The sequence below is a fragment of the Taeniopygia guttata genome, chromosome 1 (genome assembly GCF_048771995.1).
Source record: "Taeniopygia guttata chromosome 1, bTaeGut7.mat, whole genome shotgun sequence".
Classification (NCBI taxonomy): Eukaryota; Metazoa; Chordata; class Aves; order Passeriformes; family Estrildidae; genus Taeniopygia; species Taeniopygia guttata.
The window spans coordinates 50954926-50975135 of NC_133024.1; positions in this window are offsets into that span (position 1 = coordinate 50954926).

A 20210-nucleotide genomic window follows, 5' to 3' on the forward strand; every position below is an offset into this window, starting at 1 on the left:
TAGTCAATTGGACCTCAGAGGTAAGTATACTTTGAGGGCTAGATCTCGCCCAACCCTAACTATCATATTATCCTATGAAATACTTCTATTTTCTTGTTTAGACACGGCTCTTAATACCACTTCTCTGGAGACTTTTAATAGCATCCAGAGGAAATGTTTATATGTATATAATTACTAGTAATTTTCTACCTCTCCTGAGAAAGACTGTAAAAATATTATTGAGAGACAGAAGCCGTTATATCTTTTTATTGAGTAGACATTATTACAATGAACATCATTATTCCTCTTCCACTGAATTACTTTCTAAATAGGTGACTTTTGGGAATATCTGAGGGGTTTTTTTACAATATTTGATGAAATGTTTGATATTCTTACTTGTAATAGTCTAAAACTGCGCCAAACTGACAATGAAGTCATAACGTTCCCAAAGTATAATTTTATATCCTTATTTTTCTGTAAATTCTGTGCTGGGTTCTGAGTCATTCTTTTGGGGGAAATTGAATTGAATTTGAAGATTCAACTGTTTTCACTGTAAAGTAGATGACTACTTAGCACTTATGTTTCAGGTAACTCACCTTAAATGCTATCAGCCTAATATACGTTGTTGTAATCTTGCTACTAAGATTTATATTGCAGATATCTAAAATTATCTGAGGTGATTGAAATATGAGCATGAATGTTTTCTGGTTTTGAAATTTTAGTAGCAGTGGAAAGCACACAACTCAGTGGCAAAATGAAGAAAGATTTCAGGATGAATTTCAGAGTTCCTATTTCCATTAAAAGGTAGCATAGCTTTTGTTGTGATCAGATCTTTGGGAAGAAAGGAATTGAGTTAAAACTTAAAAATATATGTAGGTAGACACATCTGAAAACTTGATAATGTGAAAGACAACCTTTACTCAGGAATCCCCTCTGACAAAAATTGTCGTCTAATTTTCCTCATGAGAATTTTTTTGTTCTGTTTTCAGCAATCCTGAAGTTAGAACTAAGCAAGGAGAATTGTCTCCCTTACTGTGCAGTATACAGTACAACAATGCTTTAACGGAATCTCAAATGAACTGGGTTGAACGAGACCTTTAAGGTCATCAACCCATGATCTAACACCATCTTGTCAACTACACCATGGCACTAAGTGCCGCATCCTTTTAAAATGTAAGAGTTTTCTTAAACACCTCCAAGGATAGTGACTCCAACACCTCCCTGGGCAGCCCATTCCAATATCCAATTACCTTCCCTGTGAAGAAACTCTCCCTCATGTCCAATCTAAACCTCACTGGTGCAGCTTATATCCTCTTGCACTGTTGCTGGTTATCTGTGAGAAGACACCAGTACCCACAAGCCTACAGACTTCTTTCAGGTGGTTGTAGAGTGATAACATCCCCCCTGAGCCGCCTTCTCTCCAGGCTAAACACCCCCAGTTGCCTCAGATGCTCCTCAGAGGATTTGTGCTCCAGCCTTGTTGCCTATCTCTGGACGTGCTCCAGCACTTTAATGCCCTTCCTAAATTGAAGGGCCCTGAACTAGACACAGGATTTGAGGTGCGGCCTCACCAGTGCCAAGTACAGGGGGACAATCACTGCCCTGGTCCTGCTGGCCACACTAGTGATGATACAAGCTAGGATGCCACTGGCCCTCTTGGCCAGATGGACATCCTGCTGGCTCATGTTCAGCTGCTGCCAGTCCCCAGGGTACCTTTCTGACTGGCACTGGAACAGTTTGCCCTTTTGTGGCATGTGATGATTAATAGCATATGCAGCTACTATTATTACCTGGAATAATCATTTTTTGTCACTCAATCATAGATATTCTTCAAGCTGTTTCAGCTGTTTCATAAAAACAACTTTCTGAAGACTAAACATTCACAAAGTTAGAATGTTTGAGGACATTTTTAACATCTTTAACTTATATAGAACTGGTATCTAAGGAAAGCTAAGGAAGACAAAGTCAACAATAGCACAAATTTACAAAGCCTGTCTGCTTTCAAAGCATGAGTACATTGAGTGTGTCTTGCAGTCTTTCACCATCTCATTTTTTTCTAAATTAAAATCTTGAAAACTTTTAGCCTATTTAATACATTAATTGTATCAGATACATGGAAAACAAAAGACAAAGAGATTCAATATGTTTTGTCTCTCATTTCACTATTTATATCAACATTATAATACTTAAGGCATTAAAAGCCAGACATAGGTTTTATTGCTTTTGCTAACATGCTCTAAAATTTTAGTGTTAGCATACAGAAAGGTGTTTTTGCCAGCCCTAATATGCAACCCATTATAGCAATGTAATATCTGTACTTCTTGAGTTTAACATCATTAATAAAGGTAATAAAAACTTTTCATTCATGTCTTTTGATTCTAATGACACAAACCTAACCAATTAGCATTGTGATAACATTTGCATTAATTATCATGTAATTAGATGAACTATTTATCTTTCCTTATACCTGTGAATTGCTGTCAGACAGCTAAAATGCATTTGCATGTAAATTTATAGAGCTTCAATAATTTCAGTATGTTAACTTGTTTAGAGTTTGTGGGAGAAAATAATGATGACTGGGAAGTTCGATATTGTGAAACCTGGCTGATTTGTTTGTTTCAGTAATATCAGCAATTAAAAATAATTTTGTGATGTGGTGAGCTAAATTTCCTGTTCATATCTGGTCTCATGTAGCTTTAAGAAAAGCTATGCGCTAATTACTAAAGTACCTTAAACAAATTATTTATTACCTTTTTACTCAAAAGATATTGCTGAAGGATATTCCACCACTCCATTTACATAAAACATTTTTGAAATATGAACAGTGTATAGTTCATCTAAAAGATTTTTCATCAGTCTTGCATGGATACTATAGATTACCCTTAAGTTTATTCTAATTCTGAGACTAATATCCTTAAGACATATACAAATAATGAAATAAGGTTTCTCATTTATGCAGCTGTCCAATATATTATATTGTTATTTAGGAGATAATTACTTATAAAAATCGATCGTTGTACAACAACAAAAAAAATATGTCAAATGCATCTCACTAAACATGTTTAAGAAAGATATTATGAAATCACTTGAAATCACAGTTGATAGAATTGACAACTACTGAAAGCTTGAATGAATTCCAAACCTCATAAGTCTGAGTAAGGGATAATGGGGAGTGGTTCATAAAAAATGAAATAAAAATAATTTAATTGAAAATCTATTTAAATCTCACTTGGATTTCCTAATTTACTTGGATTTGGTCCTTAAATGCTGTGTCAATTTGGTTGTTTGTAATTCTACTATATTGGACTAATTTTCAATATATTCATTCCATCTCTATGTCTTTGTTATTGGAAGATTTTTTATTCCTAAGAGGAAAATTCACCATTACAGGCATATAGTCAAAGCTGCATATTATCATTACCACTTGTAGTATAAGTATCAGATTTTTTTGCCCCTACCTACATACTGAAAATTTGAATACAAGGTTAGTGTATGTTGTAAATGTAAACAAGACAAACTTGCAGTTGAGGACTGCCTTATAGGGTTTGGATTTATTGATATATATATATGATGCTTGAGATATTTGCCTAACCTTTTCTTTTGTTGTTTATCTGGATCAAACTTCCTTTCTTTATACTGTTTCTGTTAGTACAATTAGTATCTGTTAGGTGAGCTAACAGAGGTGAAGCTATTGTTTAAAAAATTAGAGGAATTATTAGAGGTTTTGTTTTTGTTTGTTGGTCTGTGTTTTGTCTTTTTAAAATTTTTTAAATTTTTCATTATTTTTCCAAATAATTATCACAGCAGGCTCTTTAGAACTTCTTGCAACCAGTACCACACCCTTCCTATTAATGAATTGACCTGATGCATGTAACCATGTATGCTAAAAATTTTACTAATGGCTGCAGTGAATGTTGATAATTAACTGAATAAGTGATTCTTTTGCCAAGGTGGTTATTTATATGCAACGTCCTTGTTGAATAATTTATAGTAGCTCATTTTGTTAATAAAAAAATATTAATGATGTTTTCACACACTGAATATGACAAAATTATTTAATAAATTATGGACTGTCAAATAATTTTTTCATTCCTAGTTACAGATCTAATACTATATCTAATGTAATGAAAAGGTCCCAAGAAAAGGACTTAAGTGAAGCTGAGGTTTGCAAAATTATAATTCTAAACTTTCAAACTTTTAGAAAATGCCTGAATCTGTTGGGGCATAATTCTCAAAATATTATTTGGCCTCAGAATTAAACAAATATAATGATACCTAGCTATGCCTAGATCTTCTGTGAGTATTTGCAAATCATTGCTCTCTTTCTTCCAGAGTACAACAGGGATCATGGAACTAAGCAATCCCCTTACAAATACCCACAAGATGGACTCAGCCATCACCGAACTAAAGAGAGAAAGCAAGGAACACTTGCTGAACACAAGACCAGGGTCTTCAAGGGAAAAAAAAAAAAAAGAACATAGTGTTCTGGTCTTTTTTTCTAATATTGTACTCATTGTCTTGTATTTAATTACAGTATAATGCAAAATACAAAACTAAGCTCGAGACTAAGTAGAAGCATAGTTACAAAAGGTTGCAACAAAAACCATGCCTGATACTTTCCAGGTGAATAGCAAGGAATACAGGTGTACCAATTAAAGAGAAGTGTGGCCATTATGCTTGGATCTAATGTAGGGAGACAGGGAATACTGGAAAGCCATTCATGTTGGAGATGGCTTGTCTTTTTCATATTAGGGAGCTGAAAACCTGAAGGTGAATAGTATATTTAAACTTAAAACACACAGATACATTTCGATAACTGAATTCAAATGATTCCTTCATTTAATTTAGTAGCTTTAAAAGGAATTCGTCTCAAGAAACTCTTTTGTGAAAAATTCCTTTTTGTGAAAAGGAAATTAAAGAGAAGAATTATGCATCAATATTTTTCTAAGTATATTTATTTAGATTATCTAGTCATTGATGAAATATTAATCAGGGATTATTTTTCTTCAGACACAGATTAACAGTTTTAGTATATGGTTCTTTCTACGTGATGAAGTAGGATTCTCCAGTTTTCCTTGTGACAATTTTGATCATGTATACATTCTTTTTTCATTGTTTCCAGATTTAAGAAATTCAAGTAGGATAACAAAATCAAAAGTGTGCACTGACACAGATACACACACACAGACACATATAAACACATACACACATATATATGAATGCATATATGCACATATATATAATTACCCTACAGTGGTTAGTGACATCTTAGCATCTATCTAACTGACATAATTAATACCAATATTAAACTTCTTTACCTGAATTTGCTGTATATCTGTATTTTTCCTTTTCCAGTGATAGCATACGATACTGAAATTTCAGGCAATCATTCCCACATGATAAAAAAAAAAAGATAAAAAAATTAAACAACATATATACAGCCTTATTACTGTCATCTTTCATCATAACACATGACACACACTAGATCAGGCCTGAATTTCTAATGGTAATCTGATTTTGGTAATGCTAATCTGGTTTGGTAGGAACATGTAAACAAAAACAACATTGACTTCGTATCCCTTAGTAGTGCTACCATTAATTTAATTTTAAGGAATGTCATAGTATTTTCTTGTTAAACAAGAAAAATAGAATGAAGTAAAAAAGTCTTAGATCATATGTTAGTTTTTCCTCACAGAGAATGATTATCACCAAATCAGAATAACAGTGTATTTTAAGCACTATTTTTTACAGCCATAATATTTCCTTATCCTTGGAACAGCAATGGGTATGATATCTGTAAGTAATGCCAAGGCAGGTGCAATGATTGTTGTGACTATAAAAATGAATGGATATAACCTCATAACTGATTTCACAAAATTGATGATGGTGGTGGCCACTGACTATAAATATTGCTGACACAGCTATCAAATTTTAAAAGATTGAGCTCGGAAAAATTAATATGCACAAATAGAACCCACGGCATGTGGCTGTTTCTTTACAAATGGTGAAACTCTACCAAGCATGCTGCATTACTTATGAAGAGTAGTTTTACAAATGACTGTGCCATGTTATCACAAATCTACTCCCTGGGGTGACAACCAACATGACTTGTAGTTTAAATAGACTTAAGGAAAGACTGAGGCTAAGAAAGTCTGATTTTATCATACTTATCCTTGAAAAATAATACAACTGGATTAAATGTGTCCCCCTTGTGTGTCTACACTGGTTCATCTGTGGATTTCAGAGTGGCAAGAAGCCATACAAAGGACAGTACTACATCATTTTTGGCCCATGTATCAAGAAATAAAAGAAATGAACTGCTGTCACTTGCCATCAAGACTTGTACTTTTCTCTATTCATGTTCCTTAGCAAAGTCAAAGGCCAAAGAGTGAAAATACATTTGTAATTGAATTTTAAAACTATACAGGCTAATAAAGTCAGTGAAGTGCATACAAATCATATTACCCAGTACTTCTAGAACCTTTAATTATTTTTTTCTTACTGCTAAAGAAAAATGTATGCTCATCGTAGGAGTAATAAACATGGGTAATTATGCATAATTATAGAGATTAAGTTCCAATTAAGGTTAAATTTCTGTAATAATCCTATCCAAAAGTCTTTTAAGGTTTTTGGTGGCAGTAATGAAGACCAAGGTAAAAGAACACAGTAAATATCCTTATGATTATAGGCAAAAAGTGACTGTAGATCTGGGTGGCTTGAATGTATTGATGTGTTTCAAAAGCATTAAGTTTTAAAGTGCATATTTGTTTTTGCTTTAGGACTTCTAATGCTTCCCTATAGCATCATCCTAGATCAGAAGAATATTTTTATATCATAAAGAAACACTCTGCTTGCTATATTGAAAGATATTTTTTTTTTGTTTTGCATTTGATAGCAGAAAATAATCTCAGTCATTTGTACACTTGCCAGTCCTGCTATGCTAAAAACAATATTCCAAAACTTGTTCCACCTAAATTCCTTTATGTTTTTGCATATTCATTACTTTGGTGAAAGTGAAATATTTCACATCTTATTTTATTAAGAAAGAAAATAATCTTCAATTATAAAACCAGAAATCCATACAATTAACATATCCATGCTATATTCTGCAGAAACTGTTCCATAGTAATAACTACTGAGAACATATATATCACTCAAATTCTCATTACATAATTTTGCATACAGTCAACTTTTGCTAATTTAATTTGCTAAACAAGAAGCCTATTATAACAATATATTCAATGCTTTAAATGAATATTCCTGTGCAAGAATAAGTAACTCTGCAACTCCAAGTGAAGTATCATCCTAAGTGTTTTTTTTTTTCAAAATTCCTGAAGAGAACAACTTCAGAAGACTCACGCTTTAAGGGTAGCTTGGGAGGTAGGCAAGACCACATTAAGTGGTATGACTACAAATGAGGCAGGCAACTAAATGTGTACTCAAGGCAGATGGAGGCAGTACTTCTAAAGTTTATTAAATATAATGAAAATAAATTAGCATGCATTAAATAAAATATTTTCACATCTTAAAATGGAATAAATTTTAAAATATTCAGAAAAAAATCCTCATTATTGATAGAAAGAATTTCTCAAATTAATGTATGACTCAGTTGGTAGACTGTGCTCCTTAAGGCTGCATACCTATAAATCAAAGGGAAACTTGAAACTCCAGTAAAGGGAAATTCACTCTCTATCTAAACAATAAAAAGAGTATAAAACCCTAGACTCAATAAGACCAAAAAGTTATTTGCAGATCTCTTTAGAAATGTATTCTACCTGTACAGATTCAGAATCCAAATATCTTGATCTGTCTACAACTTTCATAAAGCAGCTTCAAACCACAATTCATAGGTCATTTTAAAATGATACTTGACTGAAAGTTTAGATTTTTGCAACCACAAGGCCTTAAATTTTTAGCAAAGGGAAGACTATTGTATTGTTACAGCTAGAGAAGGTATAGCATTAGGCATGAACCTATTCTTCCCACTCCTTAGTCAAATCCTGGAGATGTCAAAGTGGAAGTAGGGAAATTTGCTGTATTATCTAGCTGACTGGGAAGTTAAAGTGCTCGTATTGTCAGATATTAAAAAAATAAAATTTTCATTTATCTCTCTTTTTTTGTTTTAAATTCATCTAGCGTTGCTAGTGGAGTTTCCTAAAGTTATTTGACTCAGATAAAGTCAATAGCATACAGGTTCACATGACACAGATGTGATTAAAATCTTTCACAGATGCAGTTCTACCTACCTATAGGAAGGTATTCTGGATCTGCCTCTCTGGTATTACCTATTTTTAGCACTATGAGCTGACATTGCCCTGTTATGTTTGGAGCTAAACCCAAAACCAACTCCAGACATGAAGTCTTATGCCACTACAGAACATGAGGACCATGAAATACATGATAATGGAAACAAAACAATTATTTAAACAAATATTCACATGGGGCATAATTTTAAAAAGTCATAGAATCAGTACACTCACATTGGAATTTACTTAATCTAGGCCACTACAGATCTGGTCTGAAACCTTTGCATTTATTTTGCACAAGTAAGGATGCATAATACTTACTTGACTAATATGATCACAGATTTAATGAAGACTTAAACCCAAAACATATTGCTTGCTTATTTACCAGAAAAATTTTGTTGGAGAAGAAACTATTTTTTTTCTCCAACCTCACACTTTTACTGGTTTCTCTTGATGACACATGTATTTCAAAAGAATATCACCAGGAGATTACAACTTCTCCCTGACCACTGAGAGAAGATAATTCAAAAAGGGTGCCAGGTGGGATGTAGGTGCTCATCCAGAATATAACTCAGCCATTGTATCTTTCAGCAGATGGTTATGTCAGTGTGCAGTGAATCATGAAATTTCCACTGCGGTTTTTTTCCTGCTCCCTCTCCAGAAATAGATTGAACTTTATCAGATACATCAGTTATCCATTCCAGTTACTTACAGTAAAAAGAATAATGATTATGGCTGCTTGAAATGAATTAATTTCATTCAAAGAAGTTATTGTTTCACCTTGACCTTCAGGAAATATTATTATATCTATAGGTATAACTGTGTTAATATTTTCAGATATTTACATGTAAATGTGTAACATACAATGTCTTAAAAGTCATTATAAAGTAAAAATTAAAATACTTTAACTATATTGTAAGTTAAAATAATTTAACTATAATTTAACGAACTGAATGTTTGGTGTAATTACCATCAGATGCACCATTTTTCATTTTGGAATTACCTATGCAAATTACATATGGAATAGTCATAATCATAAGAAGAAAATCAGATAAACATTGCATTGCACTAGCAATAAAACATAATGGTGAGGGGTGAGGTTTATCATTTAACAAAATTGTGGCTAGGAACAGTGGTTTTGTACTGTATGAAAATAAGCCTGTGTATTCTCCCTTTTCTTGTTTAATTCAAAGATAACTGCAATTCTTCTTACTATGACTTTTCCCAGTATAAATGATGTCATTGTTTAAAATCCTGGTAAAAATTTAAGGTTGAAAAAAACCTTGGCCACAGAACTATTGGAAGAATGAAATTAGAAACTCACACCGGCAGCTGAACACTGTATAAATAGGTCTTGGAAGAGTGAAAACGTGTACAAGGCATTTATCAGACAGACAGACGCAAACTCTTGATACTGAGGTATGATATTGAGCTTGTCATGTTTCTTTAGCTACTAATTCATAGTGAACTGTCACAAAAAAAAAAACAACCAAAAAACCTGGTGAAATAGACCACAAATGAAGTAGGAAAAAGTATTAAGATTACTTTAATTCATACATAGTCAATGTTTTACATTAGATAAATCTGTTAGGATTTAGGGTCATTGGTTACTTATTTATAGAAGCGGCTGGAAATTTTTATATATATGACAAAAATTATTGTCACCATTATGAGCCCCTAATGACAGAAAATTATTGTGCCATAGTGACACTCAGTGATGAAGCAAAGGAAGTATGAGAAACCCTGTAAAATCTGAGTTTATTTCAATTTTTTTATCAAATATTTGTGCAATCCTATGCAGGAAGCAACCTGGTCTAGTGATATCTTTGCTGGTGTATCATCTTTCATATTTTTCAGTAAAGGAATTTTATTCCTGCTCAGAGGATCCTAGGACTTCTTATCACCTTGTCATTCCAATGTTTCTAGTTTGCACCTAAGAGCTCAAGAACTGATTGGTAATTTATACTAAATCATGCATGTCCTTAGGGTGCCCTTGAAGAACTTTGTTGAGTCATTGTGGGTTTTAATACACACCAGTTAAAAAGAACAGGACTTATCTTTTTTTTTTTTTTTTTTTTTTTTGTAAAGAATGTGGTCTTTACCCATAAAAATCATAATTTCTATTAGTCACAATGATAAAGAGTCTTGAGGGATGATGAGTATAAAAAATTCTTTCACTATGACCTGAAATAAAGCAAACAAGATATTTGCAATCAATGACAGTTAATGAGCCCCAGCCTGGAGTTCTCAGTGAAATTCCATGAGCCACTTCTAGCCAACTGTCACAGATATAATGTGTACTTTAGAAAAGATTGTGATAGCACTAAAGTGGAACTAAAAAGCACAGTGGAAAAGGAGGCAAGATCTACCTCTTCAGCCTTTAATAGAGAAGACTCCTGGTAAAAATACCCTGCAGTATATAAACTGAAATGATAATGACAACATATTTTTAGAATATTTTTAATCTTTTTCTGTTAAATGTATTCTGGCTCAGTGACTCAGTGAAATCTTGTGGATCTCTTCCAATTCTGGATATTATCTGTACATTTTAGCTTCGTGGATTATTTCAGCTTTTTGTCTACTTGAATTACAGCATTTTCCTAAATGCCTCTCTGTCTTTCTAGTTTTATTGCAAGTTTATTGTAACTGAGTCTAATTGCTATATTTAGAACCAACAATGTGGAAAGTCTGTAATATCTTATTAAGTCTTTGCAGCAATGGCTGTTAACAGCTTATTGTTTTGAAGAAATACACGGATAAGTTATGCTCCAGCTTGTGGTATGATGACATTTAATTTTGCCCAAAGAAAACTAGCCTGACTGTGCTAGTATATGCTACCAAATAGCTATTTCTCTACATATTGTAATTTGAAAAAGTAGTTATAAAATATTGTGAGTAGAGGGAGAGACAGTCTGATGAATATTGCATGAACAACCTAGCGTGAATATTGTTTCCTGCAGTATCTCTTGGAGAAAGGTAATCTCTAAGACAGTGTCAGGGGAAGTTTGTGTTAGGTTTTTGAAAAGAAAGGTTCTTCGCCCAGAGGCTGGTTGGGCACTGAAACTGAATTCCCAAGGAAGTGGTCACAGCACCAAGTCTGACAGAGTTCACAGAGTGCTTGGACAACTCTCTCAGGCACAGGGTGTGACTCTTGGGGTGGTCACCTGCAGAGCCATAATTTGAACTTCAATGATGCTTGTGGGTCCCTTCCAATTCAGGATGTTCTACAATTCTATTATCTTCAATTCACCCAATGGCTGTATGATTTTATCATAGAAGGATAACAAATAAGTTAAATAGAATCTTCCCTTTGTGAACCCGTCTTGTGGACTGTATTGTAGGTGATACATGATGTATGTTTCTTTCTGGAATGTTAACTGGAATGGAACCAGTTTACTCCATGGAGCCTAAAATTTCATAAGATTCCTATGTTTAAGAACTTGATCTTGTACCAACTCAACAACAAAGAGTGTTTCATTTTTAGATTCAGAATCTTGAGGTTGTGGGAATCCAGGGCTTCCCTCTCTCTGCCCTGGATTGCCTAGGACCCTGGCAGGGGGTCAGAAGCCCCCCTGTACAGAGCCTTGAGAGACACTGTCTCTGATCTCTGTCCATGGAAAAGAGTTTTCAATCTTACAGAGTGAATTACAAGCTCTGAGTGTTTGATATAAGTAATAATTAAGTGTGGCACTGGTACAAAAGTAAAATTTTAGGTTTCTAGATTAGGGGTTCAGAGGGGACAAAATGGAGGAAATTGTGTGTGTCTTGTCCTTTTCCTCCTTCTTCATGCCCTCCATGTTTCACTGTAGTGTTGGCATTTTTCTATTGGTTTAGGCTGGGGACACGCTGTTCAACTTAGATGATAGATATTGGCACAATATTGTAAATATAGCACACGTAGTTTCTGGTATATAATGTTTGTAACATCCCACTGGGGGCAGAGCCCCGCACACTGCCCTGCAGGACAGACCTGCGGCAGGGCAGCAGAACATGTTAGAGATAAGCAAGAATAAACAACCTTGAAAACAGCACAGACGAATTATGACTTCTTCTTTGGCAACAGGGCAGAAAGAGACTTTCTACAATCTCGGAATCATCAATACCCACAGATTCCGACAGAGGTAATATCTAGAAGGAGGTCTAGATTTCCAAACCTCCCTTACATTCAAAAGAGTTTTAGGAACCGATGTGCTTATATACAAACAGTTGTGTGGTGTAATTTCACATGCCATAGTGTAATCAGGATGCGTGGATTGCCAATATGCATTACTCTGGACTTGGAGCTCTGAGAATCAAATACTTAGAGAGGTGTTAGGTGTTAGAGGTTTCACAGTGGCTAATATGGTGATAAATAGTTAAGCAAATGAATAATAGTTAAGCAAATGAATCTTGCCTTTGATGTCTATACTAGGCTGAGCTAAATAGCTTTTCTGGTTTTTCTGGTTACTTGTCTGTCAGAGATCCTTCCTCTGAACCTTCCTGTAACTTATGAGTATTACAACTGTTCAAAACAGTTGTTAGAGAAAGATCACAGCACAAACCTATCCTTAACTAGATGGGTGTCTTAGGCATGAGGCAAAATTTCATTTGTGTTATCATCTAATGTAAGATCAGTAATTCCTTGTCTTCTCCTGAAATACCATTTTTCTTCATTTTGCCTCCAGAGGGGAGTACAGGCTTTCAAAAAACATTTTCAGAAGGCACTATTGAATGAGTTTTTTAAATGGATTTTGTATAAATTGGGTGAATTATTTGTGGACCTCAAGTAGTTGAAGAACTGCTGTGTTTGGCAATTAATTTTTGTGAGCATTGAACAGTCTGTGGACTACGTTTTTATGCATCTGCAAAAGATAGCTAGGAAGTTCAAGTAGGACTTATGTTGTCATAGAGATGGTTTCATTCCTATAACAAGTTGCAAGTTAATTCTTTTTGTGTTTAGAAATCAAATTTTCACCTAAATATACTCAAAATGTTGCTCTCATATGTTGAAAAAAGAAAATTTCTCTGTTAAGTAAATTTCTCATCTTTTTAAAAAGCAATGAGCCCTCAGAACATTCTTCAAATAATCTTCAGGTTCTATTAAAATAAAATGAAATTAAAGTCATATTTGTTCTGCGCTTGCCTAATGTATGCTGTGTTCAGATTTCTTATTGTATTTTTTTCAAGGATGACACCTGTGGCGAGCAAAAAATTATTTTGAGTAGATCACACAGTCACTGTTCTATGACTGCACCTTCTAAAGCATATTAGCTAGACTTTCTCCCCACTTCACCTAGCCCTGTATCTCCTCCTGAGTCAAAAGAATAGTATTATTTTACTCGTTTGAGTTTTTAAAATTCTTTTAATACAAAGGATCTGATATGTTGCAAAGCTTTTGTTACAGGTGAAGAAGTGTGTTTTAAAATATGGAAATTTGATTTTTAGTTACAAAGTAAAAGTGTGTAAAAGATTCTGGAACAGTGTTGAAAAGGTAAATAGACTAGAATGATGTGAAATTTTTCCAATTTTATCTTTTCTAGTGTCAATGGCACTTGAAATTTACAGTTTCCAGATGTGTATCATGTACCAGGAAGTATTGGTTTCTAACAACATATTTTTATCAGTCTGGAAATATGAATTTTATAGACATGTCATCCCAAGACTGGGAAAAATAGAGCGTGAGACAATTCTGTGACCTAACAGTTTTATTTTCAAAAGCAGAAAATTAATAGACTTAACATCTAATTAGATTTTTCCATAACCCCTAGAAAGTGCAATGCAGTAAAAGGAATCAAAGAAATATCAAAGAAAAACATACAAATTTCAAACAATTAGAATAGGGGGGTCTTTTACACAGAATATTATTCTGTATTAAAATGTTCTACAGAGACATGTCAGGGAAAGGAGAGCTTTGTCTCAGAGCTAGGTCAACAAGTTCCTTTAAAAGTATGCAAATCAAAAGGTTATTTTTAGATCAAAAAAAACCCCATTTATAGCTTTACAAAAAAAATTATTCAGAGTGTATGAAATACAATTGGAATTTTAAATTCTTCTAGTAATTAGAATGAAACAGTTACAGATATTTCCCAATAATATATTTTTTATTTTTTACCTACAGCTGTCTATTTTGTAATTAGTTTAATACTTCTAATTTGATGTGAGCATATTTTATCAGATAGGAACAATAACAAAATCACATCCTCTGAATAATGGAGCACTATTAATTATAGATAAGCATATAGAAGTCTTGAATAAAAGTAATAAAGAAGAATTTTTAATTTCCTTTATATGCTCTTTCTTTTCCTTATAATATTTAATGCAAGTCATCAGGGATAAAAAAGCACAAAATAGTGGCTGAATGACCAGGCAGCACACTCCTAAAACTCATGAGGATTTTTAGTGTCAGAGAACCAAATCTCCTCCATTCCCCTGTAAAATTCTCTGCAATGAAATAGCATTACACGTTACATTAAAAGTTCCACAAAATGTCCTAGGGTGAAGCACTTATACAAGATTTTAAAATATTTTTTACCTCCCCCAAGAGCAGTGATACTATATAAATATACTCAATGAAACAATGATTAGTTTATTTATGAAAACTCTGCCAAGGATGCTGCAGACTTCAAACCAAACCAAAACTGCTGAATTGCACCAAACTCCATCTTGGTGTCTACTAGTCCTGAATGAAATTTCAGCAGAACCAGACCTAATTAAATCTCAATTAAAAGCATGCTGTGAAATGGCCAGCTTCAACTTTTCTCAGAAGCAATTACATATGACTTTCCTTTCTTACGACTACATCTATGAACTATGAGATATTATCAAGCTCACTGTATTAAAAAAAATATAATGACTTCCATCATGACTTACACATTCAGCCATCTAGTTCTAGATCCTTCCATCCTTCAGCATGAAGCTATCTTTTATCTGCCACTGAATATTTGCTACGAACATTGGATACTAAATTATTATTTAATTTCTATTAAAGGAAATATACTGGAACAAATAATTGAAAATACAATTCTAATTTCTAGTATGCTCCACAGACATAGAAAGTAGACTGGAAAAGACTTTATTAAGAATTGACAATTTCTTATTAAGATTGAATTACAGTAGAACTGTTTGTCTCCTTTATTCTATCTTGTTCTTTTTTGGTTTCACTTACAAAGTCCCAAATATTGATGAATCTGCCTGAGGAAAGGAGATTACGGTTACTATTCTTGCATCATGCAAATTAGTGCACTTGAAAATCTTGATGAAATGCAGATTTAGCCACATTAATTCTGTGTGTGGATGATACCATTATGACTTGGATTATAATGAGCCTGGGAAAAGATAGTAATAAGTTCTGCTTTCTTTCATATGAAATGCTATTTCAATTAAAAAAATTCAACACAGCTATGTATAATGTACACTCAAATACATATAAAATAAAATTAATTTTTACAGTTATTTTCCTTTAAAAAAAACTTCTGAAACTAGTCCAAATACAAATCACCAATTTTATAATTTGAGTTAAAAATGCACAGGTATAAATTTTTGAAGATATTAACAGCCCGTATTTGTCCTCTATATTCATGAAAGCACTACTTATACTGGCAATGCTGTAGTGATAGATGCATCTTAAGATTCTGTATTCTGAGCTTCAATTTCTATTCCAGCTCATAAGGATCTGGAATATTTACATAGTTTACCTTTAATATGGAATTAATTTTAAGGTATTTACATTGTTATCTTCTTGTAAACAAGGGGAATAGACGTTGCCAGCAAACTGTGAACACTAAGTGTGAGGTTGCAGATACTAAAATGGAAAATCTAGATTATACTGATATTAGGGAACTTTTTGGAAAGAGAGTAAAAAGAGAGAGAAAAAAAAGTGAGAAAGGAAAAGGGTAACAAAAAAAAAAAAAAAAAAGATTGGAAGACACCATTCAGTTTATGTATTAACAGTCATCCAGTATGAACTTAGAACCGTTCCCTTCCATTTTCACACTTGCTACCAGATACTGCTTCATAACTGATCAAGAATTTGGCCAGTATTTATTCTGCTTCTCTTCACACAATTTGGGGTCTAGTGGATAATTTATAATCTACCTCAGATGCTGTTTTTACTATTATGAGAATTTAAATAAGTTTCTAGTGTCTTCAAGGAAAACACAAGAGTTTCTAAATTTCCATGTTTATTTTGTCATAATTTCAATAGCTAAAAAATGAAAGGAGGTGAAATTCCAGTAAGCAACAGAAGCCCGCACTTGTATAAATGTACAGTTCTTGTTCCAGTAATCAAATACTGTGCTTTAGTATAATTGCAGATGCTCAGGGATAAGAGTGTTCCAGTTACTTTTAGCTAATTAAGATACCATAAAATTTAGCAGGAATTCTCAAAATGAGAATTAAAAAAAAAAAAAAAGCAAAGATTTCAATAGAGTTCCACTAGCTTAAATAGCGTTTCAATAGTGTTTTGCCAACTTTTTTTCAGTGCTTCAGTGACTTATAAGTATCATAAAATAATTTGTATTATCTTGAACCATGATGAAAACTTATTTCAAGATCTTTGATCTCTGGCTTTTTTATAATAATCCCTAACTCTCTTCTGATTTTCTTAAGAAGTTTTCTTCACTCAAACTTTTTCTCCTTTATGATTTTATTTCTGTTGATATTACATTGCTGAGTCTGAAAGCGTCTTCTGGGTTAATTGGTCCAGGTGGATTAATTTGGCATCAAATTACACAGCTAATTTTTTTTGATTATGCACTAAGTTTTTTGGGGTCACACTGAGTAAGTTGCACTTGGATAATTAAAAAAAGAAACAGGAATACTTTTGTAACATTTATTTTCTTAATCTGATTCTGGACTCTGTCCAAATCTCTTTGAAATTAATGGCTAAATTCTCATTGACTTATCTGGGTGCAGAATTGTGCCTGAACCCCCTATATAGATTTATTTTCAGTTGCTCATTTTAGTGCATAAAAAAGTACACACTGCCTTTGATCTGTTTGAAATACTTGCAGAGCAGTCACACTCCTTAGCATCTCTCCTGTTTCAAACATACACAGGTAACAACACACACACATTTCATTTCTACGTTGTTTAAGTTGTGCACTTCTCCTCAAATACATATAAATACACTTTTTCTAACCTTTATGACCAATACCTACATCTCTATATGTGATATTCCTAGATTTTGTAAACCAATGAAGGACAGATTTGTTCTTAACCTACATGATAAGGATCAATTTTATTGTATGAATTGGCTGAATGCCTTTGATCAGTGATTGATATTAAGTGTTTTAACTGCTAATCTCTCATCCTTAATTTTGTGGCATCATTGCACAAAATATGACACTCAGAAAGGTAGAAAGGAAATGCATGGTTCTTTCCTAAATCTGCATATGATGCTATGAAACATATTCAAAAATCTACATCACAACAAGAAATCAGCTCAGGATAACAGGTAATTTATTATTATTATTACCACTTTCCTGTCATGACCACCTTATTATTTTCATACTTTTGACAGCTAAAAATTCTGGGAACAAACTGTGCATTGTATTACTGTATTACAATATTGGTATTGAAATACACTAATTCTGTAATTAGAGAGATAATAAATGCCTGAAATACAGCCATACTAGTCAAAGCAAGATGAAAAAGTAATGTGACAAGAGAATGATGAAAACTAGGAATAGAAATTATACTAGTGCTAGAAGAAAAGGACAAAGAAACAGACATACAGGAAAGCATTAAGAAAAAAAAAAGCTAAATACTGAAATACTTTTCTGGGCTAGCATTAAGACAAATCAACAATTTGTCTTCAATTATTCTAAAATGACCAATGAATTATAGGTGCTAGTGAATTAGGCATATTTATACAAGAGTCAGAGAAGATTTAGATCTTCAAAACCTTTGAGTGAGATACATTTCTGTTGTTCCATTTTTGCCTGTACATCTACTGTATAAACTAAAAAAGGGTAAAAAAACTCACTAAAATGCTCCTTATAAAATAACATTAAAACCATCTTTGTCAACAAATTATAGAATTTTCAGACCACAGAATACTATGATTGTCTACAAAAAGAGTCAGCATTGACTGTATTTTAGAGAAGTCTGATACTTGGACATCAGATCAGTACTTTTATACACTAACAGTTCAACTGCAGTATAATGTTTCTCCTCAGAGACTTGGCCATGTGTAACACATGCTGTGTTCTGTGTGATTGAATGGAGAAGTTAGGAACATTTATATTCACAATAGCTCTTGAGCCAAACAGTCAGTTAAGAAAGCATACTCTACCCACTGCAGCATGAGAGCCCACTTCCCTGTCTAGCATGTTAGGACCTTAGTTTTTATGTAGACAGCTGTGATTAATATACTTGATCTATTCATGTACTTAATTTATATACTTTACAGTGTTTTTAAAGCCGTTACTATTATGCTGAAGCAATAATTTAATAGAAAATCCTTGTCCAGTATCACACCTTTTAAAATGAAAACACATCTCCATTTGAAGAAATACTCTGATTTCCACTGCCAGCATAGTAAAATTACGCTTTTCTTTTGGGAGGACTAGATATCTTTAGGGCATAGGAATTAGGTAACTATGTCAAGATGAGCAGGAATCTGGCACTGAAGGAAGCTTGACATATCTGAATGGAATATGTCTCCTAGAATATCTCTGTAACTATGGAAATACAGATGCATAAATATACATGTATCTATATGTATATATATACATGTGTGCATACATCAGCTCTTTTTCTGCAGCCATTTAAATCCCATAAATATCCAGAAAGAAGATCTGTAGTAAAGGAAATGGGGTTCTAGTGCACAGCACGTTGAACCAGAGCCAGCAGTGGGCCCTTGTCACACAGAAATACAATGGCACCTAATGCTGCAGTAGAAGTGCACCAGGAGGTCAAGAGTGGTGATCCTTTCTCCCTAGACAGCACTGGTGAGGCCACATCAGAAGTACTGTGTCCAGTTCTGGGCTCCCCAGCACAGGAAAGGTGCACACTTACTGCAGCTTGTAGACCACAAGGCCATTTAGGAGATGGATACAGGAGGAGAGGCTGAGAGAGCTGGAACTCTTTAGCCTGGAGAACAGAAGGCTCAAGGGGGATCTCACCATTGTGTATAAATACCTGATGGGAGAGTGGGAGAGAATGAAGAAATGGCATCAAGACTCCTCTCAGTAGTGCTCCGTGACAGGACCAGAGGAAATGGGACAAATTTAAAAGGTTGAAACTCCACCTGAACACAGGATTTTTTTTTTTTTTTTTTTTTCTTTGAAACTGAGCAACTGAGACACTGTGGCACTATGGAATCTTCATCTGTAAACAGGTCATAGACCTGAGCAATCTGGTCCAGTTAAACCTGCTTGAACTTCCAAGGTCAATCATTCTGCAATCTACTGATATTCTCATTTTGTGATTTTTTGACTGCATTCAGAAATTTAAATTAACTGAGGCAAAAGCATGTAAAAAGGGACATCCTTCACATATCCTGAAAGAATGCTTTGATCACAAATATTTTCATATCATCACTTTTTCTTCCTATGGCTAACAGCATATTTATGCAGAAGATGTAGCAATGATTCAAAAACACCTTTCTGTTAGGTCTTGGATGGCTGACTGTGAATTAAACTCCTAACTGTTGCAGCAGAATTAAAATTAGGATATATTGGACCATAAACTTCAGGTGTCATGGTAACTGAAAAAGTGAATTTTTATACCAATATAGCTGGAATGCAAAATTTGGCTAGTCAAAATAACCAGTCAGTTTAATAGCAGCTACATAACACCTTTCAGAATATCAGTTGGGATTTGGAATCCTAAATTGCACTTGTGAACTTTGTGGACTCACAGTTAGTACAGTATATTTATTTATTTATTTTTATTTTTATGCACCAAAATTCCTGTATTGTCATTAACTACAGTCTCTCTATTCTAAATAATGAAGAGCTACATAAGTCTTGTGCAATAGAAGTCTAAGGTTTATAGGAGTAT